Source organism: Quercus robur, chromosome 7, assembly GCF_932294415.1.
Source record: "Quercus robur chromosome 7, dhQueRobu3.1, whole genome shotgun sequence".
NCBI lineage: Eukaryota > Viridiplantae > Streptophyta > Magnoliopsida > Fagales > Fagaceae > Quercus > Quercus robur.
Window position 1 is genome coordinate 49,115,140 of NC_065540.1, and position 6,618 is coordinate 49,121,757.

Sequence of the window (6,618 nt, forward strand, 5' to 3'; positions counted from 1 at the left end):
TACAACCTATAAATATTAACCCTATGATTGTAATATTGACCAAATTATTATTTTTTAATTGGACTCAAGTTCTTGGGTGGTTAAATTCTGGTTCTTAGAAGTTAAATCTCAAATTTTAATGGGATATTATAGAATTTCATTATATAATTGGCCATTTTCATATAATTTCCTCAAAATGTTTCCTAATAATTTTTGTGTGACTGCATTTATGTTTTTCAATTTTGATATAGACAATATTAGAGTGAATTCCAACAACATAAAATTCAGTAATTAACATGATAGTAGTGGAGATTAAAGCAATTCTTGTTGAGAAAACAGAGTTTTCTTACTCCTTTGGCTTAAGAAGGATTTGAAAAATGACACTCGTTATTCCCAAACATGAGAATCAGCAACCTATAATCATTGGTGTGTCATTTTTCTCTTAACTTTTTATTAATGAAGGAGTGACACCCAAAATTTTCTAATTAATTAAACATGTTAATATACTCAATGCTTACTGCTTACGAAAAAGAATCATAAAACATGAATATAAGAATAAATGCCTGCACACACCAATTCATGGATCTCTCAACTTTCTACACAAGAATGTACTCACACAAATCCATAGATATCTCAACTTTACACACAAGAATGTACTCAAGGGAGTACACACATTACTTCTTTATTTATTTACATCTCTTACCTTGAATTACAATGACATATATGTTTATATATTTACATCATTTAGCGCAAATTACAATAATAGAAATATTTATTTATTTACATCACTTGAAAGCAAATTAAATATAAGAAGTATTTATTTATTTACGTCTTCTAATCCAAATTGCAATGAAGGAATGCTTATGAATTATGGAAGGAATTTGTGACTTTGAATTGAACAATGTTTAGATTCTATTGGATGTGACCTATGTCAAACACCTGAAATGAAATTTGTAATCTATAAATACTAAAACCGAAGTCTTTTTTAACTTTTTGTTGACATTTCTACAATGTGTCACATAAGCTTTAGGACTCACACATTTTTCCAAGTCATTATTATTTTCTTTGTTTTGTTTATTATTTGGTTTTAGCTCCAAATATCTCTCGATAAAAACCTAAAAGTCAGCATTCTGTATGATGCTCTGCCCGATTGAATTCGCAAACGGATTCAACTTTCTTTGGCTATGACTATTAAACATGTTCTTCAGCTTCCTCTTGAAGCAGCATTTGCAAAATCAGATCCAATCTTCTCCCGGCCTTCCCTCGAATCCTACTGTCACCTTTCTTCCCTTCTATTCGTCATCTCTGAAGCTTACAGTCCTTTTTTTATGCCGTAGTTATAAGAAGATGTGTATTTGTCCTGCACTCTGTTTTCTGGGTTAGTCTCGCAATGGCCAGAGAACCCAACATGGATTTTATGAGTTATGACCCAATTGCAGAGACAGTGTCTTGAAAACTCTCCTAATCAATGTAGGGAAGTCTGTTTTTCTCTCTTTTTTAGGGATATTTTTTAATTGATTTTGAGAGATTGGATATGATTGTGCGAAGTGTATCTCTAGGTGGATTTGTTCTACTTAAGTCAAAAATTTTTTTATTACCTGTTTTGGACCTCTGATTGTTGGCATCCTTCAATTGGAGTTTGCAAACGTATAGGACGAGGAAGAGGCAGGGGAAGAAATTTCTAGCTAAATCCAGTGATTACTTGAAAGTAAGCCATATTGTCAGCAAATTGTAGCCGAGCAATTCCTAACATTTTTTTTCTCAAACTTTCCCCATCTATCATCTATGAGAAATTTCTTTGCACGCATGTTGATGGAACATGACAAAGGTATGGTATTCTTTTCTTTCTATTCTATGCTACGAGTTCCTTATCCTTTACTAGCTATGGTTAGTTTTATTTCTTTCGCCGCTTCTATGGTTTGGCTATACCCTGGGATAGTGGGATTACTTGGAAGTTGGAAGTAAGCCACATTGTCAGAAAATTGTAGCTAAGTAATTACTTGAAAGTAAGAAACAATGACACATGGTTATGCTTCATATTCGTTAATGAGTCACTATTAAGAAAAATTTAGCTTCCTTGGCAACTGGAAATTTTCTTAACAGTAATTTTTGCTGTATGTGTTTTGGAAAGTTTCTGCAGCATGTTACTTTTTAATATATGCAAATTGATGATTGTGGTCATGTTAGATATAATGTAAGATTGTTGAGTCACTCTGTGACTTAAAAATATTACTTTTGAAGCAGACAATATTATGAGACGCTTAGCTTTTGATATAATAACAGTTTGTTGAATACGTGGATTTAGATGTAGAGACATTGCTGGCCAGTTGGATCCCTTGAAAGGGAAATCACTTAATAAGTTTGTGTAGGACACTGCTCATGAAGTTGTCTCTTATATTATTTTGAGTTTTGTTATTTCATTCATATTAGCTACCAAATATGTGGTGATGGAGTTTATGGTTGTGCCTTTAATTTATTTAATAGGAGATTGTAAATATTGTTTAATAATTAAGAATGATATTTTGTTACATCACTCTATTTTATGTTGAATAAAAAATATATGATGTATACTTATTTACGGTGTAAATGTGTTTTATTATCTTATCTACTCTCTTTAAGGTTAGATGATTAGATCTTTAGTGAAATTTGTTTATTAGCAGTATACATATCATGTATGAGATCTAAGGCGTAACCATGAAAACAATTTTAATGTTAATGGACCAATGGTAGTTGTATCTTTTGTTCACGTATGTATTTTCACAACGCTACAACATAGATTTCTGTATCCTTATTTCTGGTTTTATAATTTTCAATTTGGCACAAGCTACATTTAATTATATTCTTTGGTTGGTTAGTATTAAAGAAAATTTTAATTATGTGTAATAATATATGCCTGTACTATTGTTTATTTTTACACAATTCCGATACATATTTGAGAAATAACACGTGACATTTAACTTGAAGTGTTATTTTTTGTTATTTGAAATATAACTAAGTTAATTAAAAAATTTATTTCATTTAAAGTTTTTCCATGCATTGCATGGATAAACAACTAGTTATATTCTATATAAGAAACTTACCGTGAGAATAATACTAGAAAAAATGATTATATAAAAGAAAAATAAATAAATAAAAATTTAATATATTCATTCAATGGGTGCTAATGCCTTGTTGGCCAAGCTTTGAAACACAATGTCCTATTAACAAGATTTAGTTCCTCAAGAAATTAAATAGATCAATATTTCTTCATTTATTTTTATATATTTGTAAGGAAAGAGTGTGGGAAAAATAAAGATTTAAAATGCCTATTAAGTTTTGGAATTTTATTTACAAATTTCATCCAAAAGATATTTTTTTATTTGGTAAATTACAAATTTGGTCCCTAACTTTTGCATTGAATGTCAATTTAGTCCTTAACGTTTCAAATGTGTCATTTTAGTCCCTAACCTTTTCGTATTATGCCAAATTAGTCTCTACTGTTAAATGATGGATGAAAAATATTAACATGACTAATGGCCAAAATAAAGAATTTTTTTTTTTCGCCAACTCATATGCCATGTATAAAGCTGACTAGGATTGAATTAAAAAAAAAAAAAAAAAAACAACAACAGCAACAACAACAACAATTGAATGAAGATTTCACATGCAAGCACGTGAGGTCAAGTTGGGACTAAAATTCCTTGTTTGGATCACCATGATTTTGAGTAATATCACTCAGTTTTCATCACTAACACTATGTTTGGATAGGTGGATTTTAGGGAGGATGGAAAAAAAAAATGGAAAATAGGAGAGAAAATAGGTAGAAAGGGTTTGGATAGGAGGGGGAGAGAAAAGTGGTGGGATCTAGCTATTTTCTCTCTAGATCCACCACAATTCAATCTCTCCAAAATGGAGAGAAAATGGGGGAGAAAAGGAGGAAGAGTATGTTGGACAAAATTGCCCTTCTCCATCCAATGGCCAACTTTTTGTCTTTTTCTACTTTTGTCTTTCCGTTGTTGTTTTTTTTTTTTGGATAAATCCTTGCACAGTAGACATTGGTTCTTTTTGTTTGTTTTTATCTGTTTTTTTTTTTTTAATATCCTTTTAGCATTTGCTTATTTTATAAATAAATAAATAAAAATTAAAGTGTCCATACAAATTTTTTTTAATAATAAATGTGTTACTTTTTGTTTATATATTTAGCAAGGACATAATGGTAAATTTATATCAACTTTATTTTTCATCCTCTCATTTTTTATCTCAACCAAACAAAAAAGTTTTCCATCCCTCCACTTTTTCACCCTTCCAACCAAACACAAATGAGAGAAAATTAAATCTTTTTTATCCTCCTACTTTTCCATCCTCCCAATCAAACGGACCCTAAGTTTCCAAAACGTGTGGGTCCCACCGAAATTTCCATCACTCAAAACTCAAAAATTTGAGTGATGGATAATGGAAATTGAAAACAGAATTTTGGTGTTTTCGATTTTTGAAATATGAGTTATGGTGGTAAAAAGTGAGTTATATGACCAAACAATAATTTTGGAGTTTTTGAGATAAAGTGAGGTTTGGGTTATGAGTTATGGGTTTTGAGTTATGAAAACTAAGTCATGACCAAATCAAATGTGCCCTAAATCAATCACGATCTCAAATCCAACTTCACCTTGACCTATCACATTTGGGAACTGGATAAGATAAACTCTTTAAGTGCAAGCTTATCCTAAACACAAATCTCTGTAGTCATCATCACTCACACAAATAAGAAAATTTCCCAGATTTTCCCTAGGATCTTTAAAGTATTTGAATAATGCATTCGTATTCTTGATGTGGACATGAAACACAGTCAAGTGAGCCAAAGATGCCAAATCGAAGAAGTTAGCTATACTCTGGTCTTCAACTCCAACCTTCCATTTGCCAAAGCTATTCCCAATGTACAACTCTTCCAAATTCCAAATGGGAGAGCTTTGATATACCAACCATGAGATACAATAGACAAGACAACGTCACGAACATCATCACGGACTTTAAAAAACCTTTCTCTATCATCCTCCAACAGAAGTTTCGAAGATTTGAGGAAGTTGACAATTGAATGCATTTTGGTCTGTACTTCTTTCAAAGTGACAATGTCCCTAAAAAATATTGTTTTGTCAATCCATATACCACAAGCTTTTCCATTGAAACATTATAGTATTGGGGGAAAAGGAAGCAAAAGAATAAGCATAACCCAAGTTAAATTTCATCATCATGGTGATTGATGAGGTGAGGAAGAGGAGAGTGTGATTGATTTAGGGATTTTGATCCCAATTTGGTTTCACGTGCTTGCACGTGAGATCTTCTATGCTTACCTCTTATTCTGATGATGATGATGAACTTCAACTATCCTCATCGAGTTCAATCTGTTGTACATGAGCAATCTTGTGCTGTTGTGCAATCAACAATCCAAAGTGTGTGAAGTGATTTCAGATGTGGCAGCCACTCCGGCAAAGCCCTCAAATTTTCACATTCTTGAATCCATAGCTGCTGTGAAGTGTTTGCAGCCACTGGGGCAAAACCTCCAACTTAGGTAAATTGCAAATAATAAAATTCTGGGGGCTCAACTTGAGATCTTCAGATTCTAAAATTATCAGGGTCTTTAGGGAAGTTAGGTGTTTGATATTTTCTCCTAGATCTCCCTACCTTCTTTCTCCCAACAGGCAAACACCAAATTGTGCAAAGTATAAAATGAATTGAGTACACCTTTGCATTTATAAAGAGAACAGTAAGATAGTTGCATAACATTCCTCCTTGACATATTCACATGGACATTAATTAAGTTAAAAAAAATATCATGATCATTATCCATACTCAATTTGTCTGAAGGGAAATGCTTTTCTACGTATCAAATTTCAGTGCTGAAAATGAGGACCACATATGGGCTGTGGCCATACTTTCAATTGCTCTAGGAAGTCCAGTCTTGAACAAAAGTAAATAGTAAATGCTCTTAAGCCCTGCAACAACATAAGAAGCATAAGACATTATATCATTGTTAGAAGTCAACTGGAAAAACATGCAGAATGACACGCACAATGAAATTAAAGTTAAAAAAGGAAATAAAAAATCTGATTAGGAATGAGAGATGGATATCCAACAGTTAATAGTAAATGCATTTATCTTCTCATTCTTTTCAAAACAGTAAGGGAGAAACTAGAAAACATTTCTTTTTTGGTTTCTTGAAACATGTTTAATTTCTTATTTCTTATTTGGTTTTCTTCCTGTTAAATAATTCCTAATAACATCAAAAGAAAAACAAAGGAAGCACCATGGACACTGACCATCATTGTTTGGTCAAGAACTTGTCTTTTGCCATGGAAATTTCAGTTGTGGAAGGTAACAAAGAATAAGTTGCTTCAAGCTGTCAGAACTTCCATAAGAGATTAATATCCTGCCCCCTTTTTTTTTTCCTTTTGTGTCAATGCATAGCCTACTAGTTTACCACAGTCAACTTTTACAAGTACATTATAATAAAAAACTTTTAAAATAACCTGTAAGTCATCGATTACATTGGTGAGCAGAGGAATTTTTGATACAGAGCACCTAAAGATGGAAATCTTTTTACTGTGTCTTGGAAACATATTAGAACTTGAAAACAGAACTTGTTACAAAAATAAAGGTACCCTGCAA

At 31.9% G+C, this 6,618-nt stretch overlaps 1 pseudogene; it reads left to right on the forward strand.

Annotated features, from left to right (window-relative positions):
* Positions 1-6,618, forward strand: part of LOC126691540 (probable galacturonosyltransferase 4) — a 94,296-nt pseudogene that overhangs the window by 30,851 nt on the left and 56,827 nt on the right.